This window comes from Centroberyx gerrardi, chromosome 3 (assembly GCF_048128805.1).
Source record: "Centroberyx gerrardi isolate f3 chromosome 3, fCenGer3.hap1.cur.20231027, whole genome shotgun sequence".
Classification (NCBI taxonomy): Eukaryota; Metazoa; Chordata; class Actinopteri; order Beryciformes; family Berycidae; genus Centroberyx; species Centroberyx gerrardi.
Window position 1 is genome coordinate 6,987,584 of NC_135999.1, and position 20,442 is coordinate 7,008,025.

Genomic DNA, 20,442 nt, shown 5'->3' on the forward strand with positions numbered 1-20,442 from the left:
AAACGTAGTATTATGATGTTTTGTTTTGTTTTTTTATTCAACCTGTCCTTGTCTCCCTGATAGTCTTTAGTTTGCTCACATTGACTCTGACTTTGCCTCTCAGTTTTTGTTTTTTTTACATCATTTACTCTCTTTTCCCTCTCTGCGAGGACAAAGTCAGTATTTCTCCCTCGCTCCTGAGTGAGTGCAGCCTGTGGCAGGGAGACAGCGGATTCGTCATGCGAGGTGTGTAAGGAGATATGGTGTGTGATCCGTGACGGGGCCGGCGGCAGTGTGCACGCTCAGCGCTGCCAGCTAGTGTAAAGAGGCCAGAGGTAGAAAGTTGAACGGAGCAGGGAGAAAAGTTTGAGGCCACACCGTAAACAGGAGATGGAGTCTTGTTAGCCGCTCCATCCTTTCTTGTTTTTCTCTTTTTTCCTCTAGTCTCGTTCTCTCTCTCTCTCTCTCTCTCTCTCTCTCTCTCTTTCTCTCTCCTGACCCGAAATTGGGGGGTAGATTGGGGATAGTGACGGACTAATGAGGCCCCTTTCCTGCAATTATCCTCCTCTCTCTCCTCTCCCTCATTCGCTCTCTCGCTCGGTTTGATTCTCTCTTTCCCTCTCAAATTCTCTGTTCAGCTTTGTCGGTTCATCCCTTTCTTTCCCTCTTCTCTCTTTTAATCTAATCATTTCTTTCTCTCTCTCTCTCGCTCTCTGTTTTTTGGTGTCACCCTCTCAGAGAACAGTGGTAATTCAAGGTGGCACTTCATCTTTAAAAGCAACATGATGGTCAATTAGAGAAATCTGGTCCTTATTTGTGGTAGATTGCTATCTGCGATTTTGGACGGAAATGCTGCTTGTTAATAAAGAAAAAATGCAGAGCTGTGCTCACTTTCTCTTTGTTCCCTCCTTTGTTTTCATTAGATTGGGGTTTTTGTTTGGCTCTCGCTCCGTTCGGGGGTTAAATGGGTTTTCTCTTCTCTGAGTTTCTTCTTTCTTCAAGGCTATCGCAATTGCAGTTTCTTGGAATTCAGAGAGGAGAATTTTTATTATATGTAATAAGATTTGGAAAATTTAATATACAGTATATGTTTGAGCCTCGGTTATTGGCATATTGGCAGTGGATGCTGACCATTTCTATTCGGTATGTAGGCTAATTCTCTCTCTTCCATCACTCACTCTGCGGCCTAAACTGCCTCTCAAACACAGGCGGACCTTTGTATATGTGTGTGTTAGTGTGTTTAACTGGAGGTGTTCATGAAAAAGAACATGATTTCTTTTCCTTTCCCGGTGCCTGGCTGCTGTTTGTGTTTAGTTTGGTTGCTAGCCTCCTGTGTCTTCCTCCCCACTGCACGCCGGCCATGAAATGGAGCGGAATTGTCTCGGGTTTGTTTGCCCTCCCTTGCTGCTTTTTATTTCTTTTTTATTTCTTTGGCGTGATGTATCTGTCCTGACCACAAGAACAGAATGATTAACTTTAACTTTCAGCAACATTTCACCGTCAGGTCTAGCTCCTAGCCTTCAGCCGCATTGGCACCAGGGGTGTGAATGGCAGCAGGGTGGTGTCTAATGATTAGGGTTCAAGCCCCCGTGTCGGCAAGCACCCCAACCTGCTGAAGTGTCCTTGAGCAAGACCCTGAATCCCCACCAACTGCAGAGGTGCTGCTCTGTAGCCGACCCTGACATCCAACCTCCCTGTGGAGGGGGACTGCAGAAAAGAGTGAGCGAGAAAGTATCACATTATTATTAACTCCTAACCCAGCTCCATTCGCTCTGCATGGTAAATCATAGCCTTGCGCAGGTGCTAATGGGATGCTAGCTCCTAGCCTAGCGCCAAGTGCTTCAGATGCTAACTCCTAGCCTTGTGCAAGTAAAAGGCACTCTGGATGCTAAATCCTCGCCTAGTGTGCGGCGCTAACAAGTCCCAATCTAGGCTGATCCCTATTAATACAGTGGGTCATGATCAGCCTAAAAAACTAGCATACAGCTGCCCTCCATGTGGACTATTAGTGTTATTGAGGGGTCAGCTGAGTGACAGCCTCATAGGAGAGAGAAGGATGAGGATGAAGCTGAATGAGCGGGTGGGTTCTCACTGTATGTGATACATGTGTGGCTGCATGTTGTTGATTAAAAGTTGTTGTTGTAATTGCTGGGCTTAAAATGCCAGGTGGCGGATGTGTCCCGCTAATCCCCTATCTAATTTCGAGGTCCAGGGGTGAAGCTCTTAATCCGAAACACACACACACACACGCTCGCTAATAGTCTCGCAAACACACATACACATATGCACATACACACACACACACACCCTATCCCCCCACAGACACACACATGTGCACATACACACGTGCTCAGTCCTCAACACTGCTTTCACTGTGCATACACACAGATTTTGACATTCCCAGAAGACCATTCACGTCTTTGCAAACGCTTCATACGATATGCGGCGCACATGCAGAAAAATATGCAACACCTGTGCACAGACACCCCCCCCTCCTCACACACACACACACACACACACACACACACACACACACACACTGTCAACTTCAGCGGTCTGACCTCGCCCTGAAGATGCCCTGCTAATATGTTTTTCTTGATGGACCAAGCGTCTGTGTGTGGCCACATGGCCATGTTTGTCTAGGTTAGCTTTAATTGCTGATGTATTCTCTCCTCACCTCCCATGCCCCTCCACACACACACACACACACACACACACATCCAAACAGATCCAACATGCCATCTTTTTCCCCGTATTTCCTAAGTCAGCAACCTGTTGTCATTCTCTCTCTGTCTTGTGTTTATATGACTTCAGAGTTTTACAGGGTTTGCTGCTGAACAATCAAGCCATATACAGTAAAGGTCCACTTGAGATAGTGGCGAGTGTCACAGCAACAGGGAGATAAGAGGGTTGACTGGCTGCTCCACCCAGGACCTTAGTTCACCCCTGCTCCGCTCTGCTCTGCTGTATGTGGGTCAACCACAGTGCACACACTACACACAGTGGATAGCTGTAACATGGGGCGGCCTCATAGAGAGGGGGGGGGGGGGGGGGGTGTTACTGTCTGTGATGGTTATCTTTAATTTCTGTCTCTCTGCCTCTTCTTGGAATTTAGCTCAAGCTCAGTCTGTCTGAAGTGGCTTCTCCTGTAGTTGTTTCTCACCGTATTTCATTTAGCTTTAGTTTAACTTTTAACTTTAAAATAACTCTTGCATGTCTATTTCAATATGTCACTATGCAATGGCAGGTTTCTTTGCACTGCATGTTCTCTCTTAGATTAATACAGAACAGAAAGTACAGAAGTTGTACAAAAGCGCCAAAAAAAAAAAATCTTCTCATTGTATCTGCTTTACTAAGCACAATTGGACCTCATATGCCTTAACAATTAATTTCCTGGTGTCCTTTTTCTCATACTGCCCATTTATAGATTCAGAATTGTATGCCTTCTTTGTTTCATTTTGTTTGGTTTATGGTCTTAACTTTTGCTTCTTGAAACCTGCAGATACCATGTTACTACTTTCTTTTTCTCACTTAACTTAACCACATTATAGTTTAAAACCCTGTCATCTCTTCTCCACAGTTCTCTCTCTTTCCTTTCTCTCTTTCTCTGCCTTCTGCTTCTTGGTGGCAGGTGTGGCGGCCGTGTGTTTGAAGTATGTGTGCTAGTTTACAGCCCAGGCTAAGAGGGGGAGGAGGAAGGGGGGGGAGGTAGGGAGGGAGGAGGAACCGCCTTGCCCCGGGTGTGGGGTCACCTCAGGTGAACTCTCTCTCTAGGCCTGTGGGCGTGGCCTGGAAGAGAAGGGGGAGGAGTCAGGGGAGGAGTCTATTGACACAGCAAGATAGATGGAAAGCCTATTACAGATAGAGAGAGGTAGAGAGGTCAGGAAACCAGTCCATTAACCAATACTCATACATTCTTAGTACAGCACCTCATTAAATGTAGTACAAATACTTTGATTTCCTGCAGTTTCCAATGGTCTGGATGAAAGCCTTGAGAATGAGAGAGAGAAAGAAAGAGAGAGGGAGTGGGAGAGAGAGGAACACCTCCCTCTGGCCTCTCGCTGTACTGTGGATGGAAAAGGAGTTCCTAATAAAGGAGAAATATGTGTCTGAGTGATACATTGAGTGACTGGGACAGTGTGAAGTGTTGTGAATTTACAGTGACAGCAGCAGAGACTTGTGCTCCAACTGGACGACTGAGAAAGGTGTGTCGTCAGGCGACCTCTGTCAAAGTGAGGGGAGAGTTGAGGAGAAATTTGTAGAGAGAAGAAGGAAGAAGGGAAAATAAAACGAGAGGAGTGGGGGGGGCGGGGGGGGGGATGAGAGATGATTTCCCAATTTGAGATATGAAAAGAGGGCAGAGCAAAAGATAGAGAGGAAGGGAGGGAAAGTGAGAGAGAGGTGGAGTGGTGGCAAGAGAGAGAGACAGAAAGCAAGAGAGACGGGCTGCAGAGAGAGAGAGGTGGAAAGTCGAAGAGAGAGAGAGAGCGAGCTTCACTGCAGGGCGGGTTTCCTGAGGTCACAGTACTGAATATCACAGAGGAATGTGGAATGCTGAATCGCTGCCAAGGCAAACACACCGGCCGCGCCACCGCCGCCCCCAGTGGCTGTCAAGGGCTGCTTTATACACACACACACACACACACACACACACACAGAGTCGCACACACACATAATCATATGTACATGAGCATGCACATATTCACACAGAATGCATACTGCACACTCAATCATACGCACTCAGATGTGATAGATGGATACTCAAGCACACAAAAACTAGCACACACACGCACACACACACATACATGTGCAAACATCCATTGCTGTCAACACCTGCAGAAGACGTAATTTTTCATAACTGTAGCTGACGGCACAGAACAATGGTCATCAGTACCTTTTAACTGCAGTTCTCTGCAGCCATGATTACTCGACTGGGATATTCTTGTTCTCAAATGAGCTTTATTCAGAAATGTTTTCCTAAGTGTTTGTGTGTGTGTGTGTGTGTGTGTGTGTGTATAAGGAGAACTGTAATGGACCGTGACAGCATAGCTGAAATGCAGGGAGCTCTAAGTTATTACAGCTGTGACTCACATACACATAGACACACACACACACAGTCACACACAGACACACACACACACATACACACATGTATAGACACGCACGCACACACACATAGAGTGAATGAGTAATTTACTGCAGGTTGGACAAACATGTTAAAACACACTCACACATACACACATACACTGATCCAGTGACTCATACACACCATGCACACACATGCTAAACCGGCGTTTGATGTTTTGTCAAGGACTTAGGTTATATCCGCCGTCGGCTAAAAATAAATGCAGGGAAGATGTAGAGGAGAGATCACCTTTTAAGAATTCACTTCAAGTGCAAATGATGAAAAGAGGGAGAGATATAGTGCTCGTCTCGGGGCCAAGAAACTGCTCCAGTTGTCCTCCGTGTAAATACCAAGTAAAATGAGAATCAGTCTGAACATTTGCAATCGATTGAATCGTGCAGATGCTGTGATGCAGCGGGGTTCAGACAGGTTCAGCAGGATGAAGGATGGGCTGCACCACAGAAGAAGATGCACAGGGAGCGGGGAGAGGAGACTGGAATGACTGTGTGTGTGTTTCTGTGTGTGTGTGGTTGTGTGCGTACGTGTCCTAATGATTTACTTGTGTGCGCCTCCACTTAGGTCCCTATAAATGTTAACTAGACAAATTGCTATGTCTCTGTCCATGCTTGTTTTTGTAGCTGTTGTAAATTTAGTGGCTGCAGTTTGGGTGTGGGTGTGTTTCACTCTGTCTTTCTTTCTCCTCCTCCTCTCTCCCTCCCTCTGTCTCGGAGCATGCCAGGGTCAGAGGTCATAACAACTGAGCCACTCCATTGGCCTTTGATGTGGTTCACCACATAAATGCGCACGTGCGCATGCACGCACACACTCATACACACACACACACCAAGGTCAAGTCAAGACAAACAGCGCTCACACTTTGGGCTGTGCGCCTCCGTTTGCTCTCTCCCAGGGCGCTGACAGCCAGGGAGAAGAAACAAGGCCCGGGTTTTACTGTGCTGGTCTCTGTGCTTTGATGTGCTCTCATGTTTGCCACATGTACATTAGCAGGAGTTAGCAAGGGCCCTTAGGCACAGGAAGGGCTGCATCTGTGTGACATGGATGCACACTGGGATTTTATGTGTAAAGAAAATGTTAATCTCCAAAGCAGTAACATATTCAATATGGGGAGGGGGGGTGGGGGGTTATCAGAAGCTCAGCATTCAATATATCTAAATATTGAGGATTCAGGACTTATTCTACCTTCTATCCTTTAAATGTAGGATAATTTTGCACTATCAGTCGTTTTCTAAGAGTAGGTGTGCTCCATGTGATGTTGCGTGCTTTTGTTCACACCACAAGGGCTTTAATGAGTTTGTTTAATTTGTGCGAGGGTTTGTGCTTGCACATGTGCATTTGTTTATGCGGGTGTGCACACATGTGCAGTTAGCATGCATTTGTGTGTTTTTCATTCTCTCTCTCTCCATACCCTGTCATCTCCCTCCATCCCTCCCTCTGAGCTGTGTGGTTGGGAAAGGGAGGCCTGGAGTCAAAAGTGCAAGTGTGCCGCTTGGCTGATGAGTCACAGAGAGGCAGCTTTCCCCCCACTGTTTGTAAATATGTGGTTACCATAATTGAACGCAGCTCCAGTTCCCAACAACTTTCATTTCTTTCTTTTTTTGTGTGTGTGAGCAAGGCCACAGCTGGGGCAGCATGAGACACATGGCACTGATGCACACCACTGTACTCAGTTCACGCGTATGGTCTCTCTCTCTCACACACACACTCAGGCACACTGGCACACACACACACATACTCAAGCACACTGGCACACACGCATGTAGGATCAAATTTAACGAGAAAGATGTAGAGTATCTTTCTCTGTGTAGCTGTCTCTGTCCCTCTCTCTCTCACACACACACACACACACACACACACACACACACACACGGCACTTTAACATCTCCCCATAATTACAGGCTGTGAGATCCCAGTCTAGAGGCTGTGGTTTGGCTGGCCCTCCTCTCCCTCCATTAAGACACTAAGCAGCGTGTGTCACTCAGCAGTTGGATGGCTCCTCCCCAGAGGTGGCAGCGGGGGGCCAATAAATGTACACACACACTCACACACGTGCGCACTCACACACGCACACACACAAACACTCTCTCACTCTCACACACGTAGAGGTGTTAGTGAGGGGCCAGTAAATGTTCTCCCAGAGGGCCCTGTCTGAGTGGCACTGGCATCGCTACTGCCACCGCCGCAGCGCTGCCAACAACCACAAGTCATCTCTGACCATTTTACATGCACTTTTATCACTGTGTGGTGGAGAAGTGTCAACTAAACTGGGCTAAACTAATCTTATTTAGGTTCAACCAAACAAATCTTATCTAGGTTTAACTAAACTGCCAGTACTCCTTATATGTGGATTCAAAATCTTCCCAATTGGATCTGCTGATAAAAATTGAAATCTCTGTCTCCTTTGCTGTACAGCATCGTCAAAGCTTTTAATTAAATCCAAGTTGTGACATTGAGAGGTCTGGAACTTTTCTAAGCCTTCAGTGATTCAGTTTTTACTTCGTTAAGCTCGTATTAGTTGATAAGCAATATAATTTGGCTCTAAGTGCAGTCATTTGCTATTTTGACCTTTTGGCCCGTAAGACATGGCCTTAACTAATCTGCTAATGTTATCACAGCAGACCCAGCAGCACCCTTCGCTAACTATTGCTTCATCTCCTTTCCTTACCTTCTCAACACAGACTTCCTAATTTCACGTTTAGGTCCTTAAATAGTTTAAATTGAACTAATTAGATTATGTCCTCCTTCACAACCCCAGAAGCACCTTGTACTGAATTAGACTTTATTTTAACCTATTTTTTTTTTTCTCTTCTACCTGTTTTTTTTTCTTCTGCAGTCCTATCTTGACTTTACTTTTTGATCCTTGAGGCTTAGGGTGAACAAACACAACACATTTTCCCCCAGATTTGATTTTCAATGACGGCATCCCATGCAAATCTAGAAGGTGGTCTGTGGTGACAAATCCCATATAATTTCTCTCAGAGCACCTTGATCTTGAAAATTTGGCTCGGACGATGCCTGAGTTTTTAAGTAGTTAAAGAAATCTTGGAAATGTTGTAGTTTTTATCTACTTCTAATTAAACCGCTAAATCATCACCCCAGCTGCGCTTTTACTGTTACCTACACTATCATAAATTTAATGTCTGACTCCTCATCTTAACTCAATTGCTTAGACTATTAGACTTATGAGAATTGGTTGCATATTTTGGAAACCGACAACCCCTGATCTTAAACTTTAGATACTATATCATTAGCAAAAACAATGAAACAGAATACACACATCCAGAAAGGTTCAGAAAACAAAATAAAAAGCCAAAACATTGATATTTCATCCACAAGTGTCTTTGTCAGTTTGTAAAAGATAATATGAAAGACATTCATACATGTATGTTTTATATAGAATAGACACCTGCCTAAACAATGAGCGCAATAATGTATCTCTTTAAATTTTCTGAACTGTTTTGACTCCCTGACCCATTTTGACTCCGTCACATTAATTGAACTGCTTAGAGTGTCACCTGCAGCTCCATCTGTACCCTTCAGTAAACTCCACTTCCTCTGAGCCTAATTCTTTATCTAATTTGATTTGATTTACCTAAGTTCACCCTTACCTTAACTGAACTGTTTAGGTCATGCCACCGTCAGCTCTAGCAGCGGTCTGATCTCCTTTTGACCCCGCACTCGCCCGCCAGCCAGTGTGTGTATGTGGCTGGGCCATATTAGCATTAGACTCTGGCGCGTGTTGGTAATGGCCGACTAATCGACTGGTGACAGTATCAGAGCTCCCCTCAGTCCCAAAGCAGCTTAGCCTCTCCGGGGCACAGCCAGAACACCCTGTGAGTGGGAGGGTGTGTGTGTGTGTGTGTGCACATGTGTGGATGTGTTTGTGTATCAGTAAACTGTTACAGTACACTTCCCCATCCCAGGGTACAACAGAGGAATAATGGTACCTGTGTCATTGATAATTGCATTACATTCATAGGGAAAGCACTGCGTGTATGATTGGTGGCATGTGAGAGCGAAATGCAATATGGACAGAACAAGTAGTGACTGGAGGAAACAGATGCAGCCTCACACACACATACACACACTCACACACACACACACACACACACACACACACAGAGCTGTGACAGTAAACACAGTTTAAATCCACTCGGGGATTACAAATCCACTTACAGTGGGTCAACTTGTGTATGTCAGCGGCAGATCCCACTCTGAACCTGCTGCCCCTTCCACACTGTTTCATGTGTGCTGCATATTTGAAAGAACACATCTGAACATTATGAATTCACAAATGGTTAGATGTGTAATGTTGAAAAGCATGAAGCACGCACGTGCGACGCAGACACACACACATAAACACACTCACTGTAGTGTGTAATGCCAACCTTGCTCCCAGATGTTCAGACTTTGCAGTCTATTGAGCCTCATAGCTATTTGAAGTGTTCCAGTTTGTCTATTCTGAAGGTTGAGATCGAATGTAAATGGGGGTAAAAAAAAAAGAAGATTCAACCATGCAGAAAGAGAAGAAGACAGAATGAGAGAGAAGCAGTGGAACCGTGAAGAGTAAAGAGTAGAGCTTTTGTATCTGTGTTTTTGTATATGTGTGGACGAGTGAAGGAGTACATCTTTTGAATGAGTAATGACACATATGATATTGACTTTAATCACATCTGTTTATGTGATTTCATCTCCCTCCATTCCCATTGGACCTCCCCTAGTTCTTGGAATGGGCCGCAGCCTGGTCTGCCAAAAATAATCGCTTGTTTGCTGCTATTTACTTAAATCTGTCAAAGAGGCACTGTTGGAGCCCATGCTGTTATGGTTCTCTCTTTTGCTCTGTGTGTGTGTGTATGTGTGTGTGTGTGTGTGTATAAAGTACACAAAGACGTGCCAGTGTGTGTAATGTTCTATACTGTTCTCTCAGTTGTGTGTGAGAGTCAGACGTATCCAGGCATCCCTGGCCAGCGGATACACACACACACACATACACACACAACCAGAGCCAGCCAGCTAGAGAGTGTGAGACGCCTCAATATCTCTCAGTGAGTAGAAACCTGGCAGAGGCACTGGGTTCATCTCAACGTCTCTCTGTGTGAGACCAGAGCCCTGCGAAAAAAATACACCCCCAGAATATAACACACACACGCACACACACACACAGAGCGCCCAGGCGAAGTGAAGAAGTGTCAGACAGGGGTGTCGGGGGGGATTTGTGTGGTTTGGACGTCTGCCTTTGTCAGATGAGGGATGTCATTTTTCCTCCTACTTTATGAAAGACGAGGGAGAGAGGGAGGGGAAGAGTGAATGGTCAGAGAGCATACAAGGTGAAAGGATGCCAGGCAGATGTCAGCTCACACCTTCCCTCCCTTTTTCTTCATCTCGCTCTCCCCCATCCTCCGTCTCTCTGCGTTTCTCTCTCTCCATCATTTCTCCTAACCCCTCTCTCTGTCTCTCTCTCTCTCTCTCTCTCTCTCTCTCTTCTTTTCTCTCTCCCATCGGGGTCTGGAGGCATCACAGACCGCTCCCAGCTGGAACGGGGTCTGAAGGCATCCAGGGATATATCAGTTATTATTAAACCTGCTCTCCAATTGCCAAATACCTCATCGCTCATGTGCGCACAAACACACACACACACACACACACACACACATATATACACATATATACACACCACCTGGCAGAGTGAGGCAACCACTTTTCTCACAGGAGATAGACATTAAAAAAGAAGAAGAACAAAAAATACCCTTCTGATTAGAAGAAGAGGGGAATGTTGTAAATCTTCCTCCGTGTGATGGCAAAATGGTAAACACATGTCAAAGCAGTCTTCCCAGAGTGCAAAGCTTGCAGAGAGCCTTTTTGGAAGTCTTCAGTGTTACAATAATGACTCCACCACCCCTCCTTCTCCAAGCTAGACATTAACAATCAATCAAAAACTCATTAAATGCCAATATACACTCTCCTCCAATCTGATGAAGACGTTATTGGATAGAGTGTGACTGTCATACAGAACATCACACATTCTTACCGCTATAGACATTTTATACTGGTCTTATAATCAAACTTGAGCAAAAATAGCATCTGAATACATGAAAAGGAGCATAATTTGATTTATGATAACCTACAATTGATGTGCATTTTTCAGGTTGTTGAGGTCTGCCAAGATTAAACAAGCGCACCACAGATGTTCAAATATATGAAACAATAATTCAAATATATGTCTAGCTTTTATATTTTGATTCAGCCCAGATCTGTCTAGCACATATTCTAGCATGTTTGGTTGTGAATTGTATTGCTGGCCATTGTTTAAAGGATAATACTGGTGCGTTTTTTAAGTTTGTGCTAATCATCTAGGTTGCCCCTCTCCTTTCCATTGTTCTTGCTGGTGTCTGCACACAGTGTAGTTGGAGAGATCAGAGACCCTTAAAAATAAGTAATGAAATAATAATCATTTGCTGCCATTCACTCTTCTACAGTATGAAAAACAACTTCCACAGAGTGAGAAAATCCATCACAGTAAACATGAAGCCTTCATTTGGTTTTGTCAAAGTTTCTGTTTAATCTTTATTTCATCGTGCCAAATTTGAGTGTTTTCATATCAGTGCCGCATGACGTTACGCTCTGCTTGCTGTCAGTCACCTGACACCCACAGGAAGAAATGGAAGTCAAGAAATAATCTCTGTTGCTTTACAACTTTATTGTCATATCCATGTCTTCCTATTTAGGGCGTCTTTATTAGCCAGGTTAAGCTAGGTTTGACACCATAAAGTTTGTATTTTAAAAACAATAAAAACAAGTAAATATTAAAAAATCTAATTATGTAGGTGATAACTCTAAATGACACCGCCTTTGATTGCATTCTGGCCTCCAAAAAAGGCTAGTAGTGATGCATTGTTTTTACTAACATTGCTATTTTGCGTGCACCGTATTAAAGTACACCTTTGAACATTTTGACACATTTGTAACGTTTTACACATCTCTTTATATATGAAATTAATATTAGATTGGAAAATATTTTGTCTCCCAGGTCAGAGCTAATCAAGTCAACTTGAACCTCAACTTGAACTTGAACTTGAACTTGAACTTGAACTTGAGCCTGAACCTGAACTTGAACTTGAACTTGAATGTGACCAAGCCAAGCCAAGCCAGTCCGCTGCCTCTCCTCCCCCCACCACTTGTAGCTCCGCTCTCTCTCTCTTCTCTCTCTCTCTCTCTCTCTCTCTCTCTCTCTCTCTCTCTCTCTCTCTGTCTATCTGTCTCTCTTTACCGGCTCAGTGTTGGGATTAAGGAGTGGCGGCGGGACCATCAAAGACCTGTCACCACCAGAGTTAATGGAGCATCACACATGCACACACACACACACACACACACACACACACACATGAGAGACAGGTCCTGCAACTTGAGATGGAGGGATTTGGGTATTAACAGGATCGAAAGGAAGGAGAGAATGTTACAGAAAGGGTTATAGGCTAGGGGTGGGGGCATGGTGTGCGTGCGTATGGAGGGGCAAGAGAAAGCATGTGTGGTTAAATGTTACATTGTGGTTAACGTGTCCATGTGTCGTGTGTGTGTGTGTGTGTGTGTGTCATGTGTGAAATGGCTGCACTGGAGAGAGAACGTGTTGGATGTCAAGAGTACATGGGGGTTGTTTGCAATCGTAAGGAGCGAGGAAGAAAGACACTTCTTGAACATAAAACCTAATGTCACACTTACTTAGACTTCAAACAGTAGGCCTGCATACACACACACTAGAAAGAAATGTATACTATTCTCAAACGGACACACACACACTGCAGGTTGAAAAGAAACGTGTGCTATTCTCAAACAGACACACACACTGCAGGCTGCCATATAGTATATACAACACATAAAGGCATGCGCCCTCCTCAAACGTACACGCACACATATAAACACACACACATACACACACACACACACACACACACACACACACACACACACAGAGCCGGGTCAACAGGGTACAGTTCCTGTTGCTTCCCTGATCAAACAATGGCAGCTCTATTACAGGCCTGACAAGCCAGACTGTGCCAAGGGAGAGAGAGAGAGAGAGAGAGACGAAAAAAGAGAGGGAAAAGGAAAGGGAGCAGACAGAGAGATGGAGGGGGCAGCAGGCTGAAGAAAAGAAGTCAACAAAAAAAAAGGCTGGGCAGAGAAAAAGAGAGAGGGAGAAGGAGAGAGAACAGAGAAAGAGAGAGATCCTCTTACATTCTGACAGTCCTCCAGGGTTTTGTCACCATAGAAATTGCAGCACAGATACTGTGGTCCATTACCTGACCGCCATTCAAACTGCCATCCACAATAAATTTGAAGAAGGTGTGTGTGTGTGCTTAAGCGTGTGTGTGCGCCTACATGTGTTACGGTAAGTGAGTGTGAGTACACGTGTAAGGGTACGTGTGTATGTTCATGGCTATAGTCATGTGTCTATGCTTGTGTCCACGTGTCTGTGTGTTCACACTGTGTGTGTGTTGGTGCTCTAGTGGTGTGCGTCCTCCTCTCCAGTGTGGCCTACATCAGGAAGCGTCCAGCCAGTGTTTTGTCCCCCTCCCTGTGACACCAGCATGTACAGAGCCCCTGTAAGGACACAACCTCTGCTTTGGAACAAGCCACCCCTGTGTTTCCCCTCCTCCTCCTCCTCCTCCTCCTCCTGCATATCCTTCCTGCCCCGTCTCTCCAGGAAGCGCAACTCCTCCCTGCCTTCCTCCCTCCCTCCCCCTCTCTCCCCCCTTCGCCACTGTCTGGGCCTTTATCACTCCTCTCCCTCCTTCCTTTCTCTATCTATCTCTGGTAGGATGAAAGCGTTAGTGAGGGACTACGTGTGAGAGAGGGTGCTCTATGTGCATGTTTGCATCTGTGTCTTTGTGTGTGTGCGCACATATGTGTCTGCGCGTGTACATGCGTCTGTCTGTGCAAGTGTGTCTTTGTGTATGTGATTAGAATTCTGTCGACTCTAGCTAGCTAGCAGTGTGAGGCCTCCTATTGAGTCAGAGCAGGTGGGCTCCTACTACTACAGTCCTACTAATCACTCCTTCCTCTGGGTGACTGACTGGGTCAGGCTAAGGGCAGCTGACACACAGACAGCCCACTGTTAATGGCGGCTAACGTGAGGAGAAGTCAATGCAGGATGAGGCATTTTAGCTTATCTACTAAAATTGAGTCACTTAATTTGGTCAGTAGTGCTGTTTGGCTGCCATCTGGAGCCTTTTTGAATTCTTGGGTTTAGACTGCCCAGGCAGTAATATGCAGGGGTGTGTAGGCTTGCGAAATGTTCATCACTGAATAGAAGTGAAGTTTTCACTTGTCTTAGGCCGTGATCAGATAGATAGTTTTGTGTACACTTAATCAAAGCTCTAGACCAGCCTTATAGTAGCAGAAGTCTTGATTTAGTTTAGAAATTCCCATTATGGGAATTCTGGGAACGGTCAGACTACTGTCCTGGCCACTGGTCAGATAAGCCTCTGTCTTACAGTGACAGCCAGATAAACGGTCAGCCAGTCAGAGAGCTCATTAAGCTTACTAACAACTGTTTCAAACACCCAGTCGGCCAGTCAAGTGTTGGAGTTTGATCCAATTGATTTCTCAGATAGCCTTGTAGTTTACTGTGGTTTATCCTGGTGCTGTCAGAGTCAGGTAGCCATGTTTTAACGTCCTACTGTTTTCTCTGTGTGTCTTGGCTGCTCTGAGAGACAGACAGAGACGGAGAGGGAGAGAAAGATACAATGAGACAGATCCAGAGAGGGGGAGACGAGTCTTTTATAAACACCAGACTAGTCTGAGAGGAGCAGACATGACACTGACACCAAGGGCCATCCAACACAGCTGCAGACAGATAGACTGAGACACACACCAATGGCCCACAGGCTTGACAGAGCAGGGGGAGAATGAGACGGAAAGAGAGAGAGAGAGAAAGAAACTGCATTTTCTGTCCTTGATCAAACAAGGGTTTGACTAAATGTGTGGGAGTTCTGGAACGAGGCTGTTCAAAGGAAGTGTGTGAGAAAGAGAGAGTGAGAGCATTAGTGTGTGTTTTGTTTGCATGTATCCTTGTGTTTCTTTCTGCCTGTCTTTTCTCTGTGTACGCCCCTCTGTCTGTAAAGGTATACAGTATGTGCATGTTGTGTTTGAGAGCCTGCTCTCTGCTGCCCCCTAAAACCTTTTCAATCATATCCTTCTCACAGATCTGTTGTGTTCCTGAACATATTATCATAGATACATATTTTGAATATTTGGGAAAAAAAACAAAAAACTTGAGCGCTTGATTTATGTCATAAGGTCTAGTCAAGGGATGGTTTTAGTTAGGCTGTTTAAAAGTCTAGCAGTGTAGTATTTAAAGTGATATTCAAATGAAGGCTTGAAACCATGCAAGATGTTTTGAATGCTTTTTCAAGCAGCCATGTAAAGGCCGCTCTACAGCCAAATCACTCGGAGGGTGACTGTTATAACTCACCTGGAAATACACAACCTCTCCTTTTAAACTGGGAGTCTTTAGATAATGGGTTTTGAAAACATTGGTCAAGTGGAAGCTTGAGTCAGACAGTGTGTATCCATGTCTGAAGTATCCAGCTATATATTTTCACCCTGGACTGTTGCCCAGCGCTGCCCATGGTTCCTTTCCTGGCCTGTTTCCAGTCTAAACTACAGATACACTGATCAGACTGGTTGGAGCATTAACAGTGAAAGGAGATCACCTCTAATCTCTGATAAAAAAAAGTTACATAAAGTATTGTGAGCTGTGGAGTATTATTTCAGATACCTTGGCTAGTGACCAAGACGTTCTTAAATCTGGCAGGGATTGCAGCGCTTTTTTTTTGTATATGTCCCCCCGGTGTACAAAGTACAGAGGGTTCATTGTATCTTTTTCTGTGTCGGGGGTGTGTACAAGTGTGTGTGTGCGCGAGTATTTGCAAGTGCGTATGTGTGTGTGTGTGTGCGTGCGTTTGTGTGTGTGTGTACCAAACAGCGAGCGTGTACCTCCTTCCCGAAAAACCCTTCCTAAGTATGTTGTAAAGCGGAGATGAAAGTCACTGAGTTAAATAAAAATCCACCTCCTGTTTCTTCCCTCCTTCCCCTCCCTCCCCTCCTTCCCCTCCCTCCCTCCCTCCATCCATCTCCTCCTCCTTTTCTCCGGCGTTGGTATTTTTTATTTTTTTTTTCCTGTTCCCTTTCTCCCCGTCAGGCTTAATGCCTGCTTACAGCTCCATTTAGGCTGCATGCGTGGAAATTGGGTAGGGGATCTTGTGGGTTTTGTGTCCTTGGAGATAACCAGTGTGTGGGAGGTGACAAAGGTAGCGTAAGCCGTTTGAGTGTGTGTTTGTGTGTGTGCGTGTGTGTGTGCATGGGTGCGTGTGTGAGAGTCTGTTTTAAGTGCAGGAATAGATCTCTGACAAACGGGAGTGCGGAGGGGTATGCATCTGTCAGTGCTGTTTGAAAAGCCAGAAGAGACTTAATCTGAGCGAGTCACTCTACCTTGTGTTTGATAGGCTCGGCATCTCAGCTCGGCTCGCCGTGTTCTGCTGCGAGACACTCGACTCATTCACTGACCCTATGGGCTCTGGAGGGGGGGGGGGGGTGCAGGCTTATATGTATGTACAATAGAGGGAAATTCCTTTATGTAGCCAGACAAACACACGTAAACACATTCATACTGTATTTCAACCTTTATTTGACATCAAGAATTTCTTTTTCAAGTGAGACCTATAGCCAAGAAAGCAGCATCAAGACAGAAATAAAAGTTGCAGGCAAACAACACACAACAATGTACACAAGCAAAATACAACCAAAGTTAGACCAACAACCCGTGTCTCCTCTACCCTTTCCTTCCTCCTCCTCTCTTCCCCCTCATCCTAAAAACTCTTACCTCTCTGCCTGCTCTTTCTATCCCAATAATGATGAGCTTGGCCCCATCATCATTGCTGTCCCTATATCCCTAACTCCATCAGCAATCCTCTCTAAACAATCCCTCAAAGCCCTGATTCACCAATCGCTTGTCAATAAGCACCAATAATCACTATCTGCCATTAAGGAGCCAAAGCAGGAGGATCTGCAGGGGTTAGCTCAACCCAAAGCTACCAGTAAAGCTTTACTGGGCCTTGCGCCCCGGGCTGAGCTGTATGATCTCTGGCTAGCATTGACTTAGCATTGACCACCAGCCAGTCTGAGCTAAAACAGTCTGACACGGGCTTATTGATCACGCACATTGATTAGAGCGAGGGAGAGCACTGTGTGTGTGTGTGTGTGTGAATGTGGGTGAGTGCTAATGCGTGTTCTCTGATGTTCGAGCGAGCTCTCGCACGACATGCCGTAAGCTTTTTATTTTACATCAACCATATCTCCTTCCTCCTTCCTTCTCCTCCTCCTCCTCCTCCTCTTTCTCTGCCTGCTGTCTCCCATGAGAGAGACAATCAGCGCGGGCGTCAGTAGTTTCGCCACAAAGCCCCCAAGTGGATTACATCACCACCTCCGTTAACGACGCTGTCTGTCACGAGCCATCAACATGTTGTTGACTTCATATGGTCCTCCCCTCAACTTTATTGTAATATTGAAACCAGTCGTAACCAGTCATAGCCAGCCACAGCAGCACAAGGCGTGACCCCCGTTATATCAAGGCCTCCTTCTCACTGAGATACATGGGACTTTGATCATTTGCGCAGGCAGTTGATTTAGGAAAAACACTTATCCACTTAAGAGCATTCTCTTTCTTTCTTTCTTTCTTTCTTTCTTTCTTTCTTTCTTTCTTTCTCTCTCTCTTTCTCACGCTCTCTCTCACACTCTCTCCTTGGCTTTCTGTATGAAGAGTAGTTGGTTTTGCAGGAGGTAAACTCTGTCCCGTACAGCACACATCTGCAGGGTTGTGTAAGAGGTTGTGGAATTTGTTAACAGAGCTATATAGCCCATCGGACACACATACTCTCATTCCCTCAGCCTGCCAGGGTTTCCCCTATAGGCTGACAGAGAGCGGGGGGGGTGAAGGGGTTTGATATACACAAAGAGGAAACAATGAGTTTGGAAATCATAAATTGCGTGTATTCATAAAACTTAAGACAGTGGAAAGAAAGAATGGAAAGAAATAAGCTTGTGTACTGTATGTTTATGAGATAAGGAGAAATGAGCTCGTAAAATGTGCGAATCCGAAACCGAGAAATGAACTTTGAATACACTGCAGAAAAAAAACAGAAAAGCAAGTGAGAAGAGGAGAGGAGCAGACAAAGCTGAGCAGAGATTGAGTGGGAAAGAGAGAAATTAAGAGAGTGAGAGCGAGAGAGAGAATGAGGGAGAGGGGAGAGGAGGATAATTGCAGGAAAGGGGGATCATTAGTCCGTCACTATCCCCAGTCTAGAGGCTCTCAGACCAAGGCCGCTAGATAAGTGAAATCATATGGCTGTCTCATCACAGAGCAGGGAGAGGGAGAGTGTTGATGTGTGCAGACGGTTTCAGTGTAGCGGTAAACATTAATTCAGCAACGCTCATTAAAACAGCCAACTCATTTATGCTATGGCCCATATGGCTCCGCCTGTGCCTGTGCCTGTGTGTCCTTCGTTCTCTCTGATGCATATTATCTATCTGCAGATTTTCCACACTCGCATCATGTGGCAATTTGTGATTAAAATCAAATCAGTGCACACACAGCACTACACATCCAAAAAATACACTACCTGTCCACCCAGTAATTAAATAAAATGAGGTAGATAAAATAAGCTATGTGTACAGACAGTCCACATACTGTGTACTGCTGCAGTGTATTTGACTTGCAGCTGCAGTGATGAGCATGGGAGGTCAAGGTTAGCTTGCTTGGGCCAGTTTCTCCCAGCTATTGCCATGGAATACAGTATAAACAAACAAATACATAATATGAATGGATAGAATGACTATTCCTATTCAGATCCACGTTATTGAGTTGGTCAGTAAAGTTGTTACGGCTGCCAGGAAATGTTTCAGTGACAATATGATTAAAAATCTACAACAGCCATCTTGTTTTAAGATGACCATGATACACCAGGACGTCTACTCTAACTCTATAAGAAGAGTTTCTTCTTACCCTGGTCTGAACTCAAAGCCTCGTTTAACTAAAGATGACATTAAATCATAGAACAAGACACTACACTATCAAAACAGAAATATTGCCTACTAGATAAAAATAAATCGACCCTACTTGTCTCGGGACTGTTTCATCTCGGTCTTGACGGATGAGTGAAAAGATATAAATGATGTTAGATACTGTCTGGTTCGATCTTTAACCTCCACCAGCGCTCTTGTGAAGTCTTCCCTTATCGCCGTCTGCATCGTCTTCTCCCCCCTCGCGCATGGGGGCCGTGGCTATAAATCGGCTGGAGCGCTACACGGCCGCAGATAACGCTAATGCACCTCTAAGCTCGAGCCAGTCACTTAGCCGGGATATTTACAGTTTTCTACAGAAAGCCTCGCCCGGGAGAGACACTTCAAAAAAAAAAGACAGCGAGCTAAGCGGAGAAGAGTAATGATGTGTTTGTTAGAGATAGCATGAGGAGCCGGTCTCGGAGGTGATGCAGAGCGCTGTATCTGTTACTGTGGTATGTGGTGTTTTTAACTCTTATTCACCCGGGGGAGTTGACCGATTATGCGTTTTTATTTACAGCAGTGGCCTGGAGGAATAGTTACAGGAGGGAGACTCGCACATACACATGCACACTCTCACCTGGGAGCTGCCCAGTACAACCAGTGTCTTGTACTGGTGAATAGTGAGCAGCTCCAGTGGAGTAGCTGGGGATTGAGTGCCTCTCTTTAAGGGCACTTTGATGTTAGTTTCTCCCTGGGTGCACCAAATCATTTTGTATTTAAAAAAAAGTAAATTGCCTTCCCTTTTAACTTTGCACCTGAAAATAGAGAGAGAAGCATTGGGGCATTATTTATTAAGATATACTTACTGTAGATTTCGTTTTCAACTTGATCAGTGGATGAAAAATGTGCTTTTGTATGAATTACTTAATTTAAAATAAAACTTAAAACTCGCATACCAGCCCACCCTGTTCACAGCAAAACCTCAACACTGCAACCAGGAAAAGTAATGGACCTGGCATCGAGCTGGTAACTCTACCACATCAAGCATCAAGTTCGGATTCAATCACAAGATCTTTGAGGCCTCTGGCTCTCTCTCTCTCTCTCTCTCCCTCTCTCTCTCTCTCTCTCTCTCTCTCTCTCTCTCTCTCTCTCCCTCTCTCTCTCCCTCTCTGGGCTCTGTCCTCAGCCAACCCTTGAACGGCTTTATCTGTGGGTTTGGTGGTTTTGGGAGCTGCTTTGCTTAACATCAATCCAGGCCGGACAAG

General features: G+C 45.1%; 2 protein-coding genes across 8 annotated transcripts in view; one reads left to right on the forward strand and one right to left on the reverse strand.

Annotated features, from left to right (window-relative positions):
• LOC139922973 (forkhead box protein D2-like) overlaps positions 1-20,442 on the reverse strand; it is a 245,148-nt gene that overhangs the window by 117,544 nt on the left and 107,162 nt on the right. The gene's annotated exons all lie outside the window — the stretch shown is intronic.
• The window catches only part of nfixa (nuclear factor I/Xa), a 100,787-nt gene that overhangs the window by 38,932 nt on the left and 41,413 nt on the right, over positions 1-20,442 (forward strand). The gene's annotated exons all lie outside the window — the stretch shown is intronic.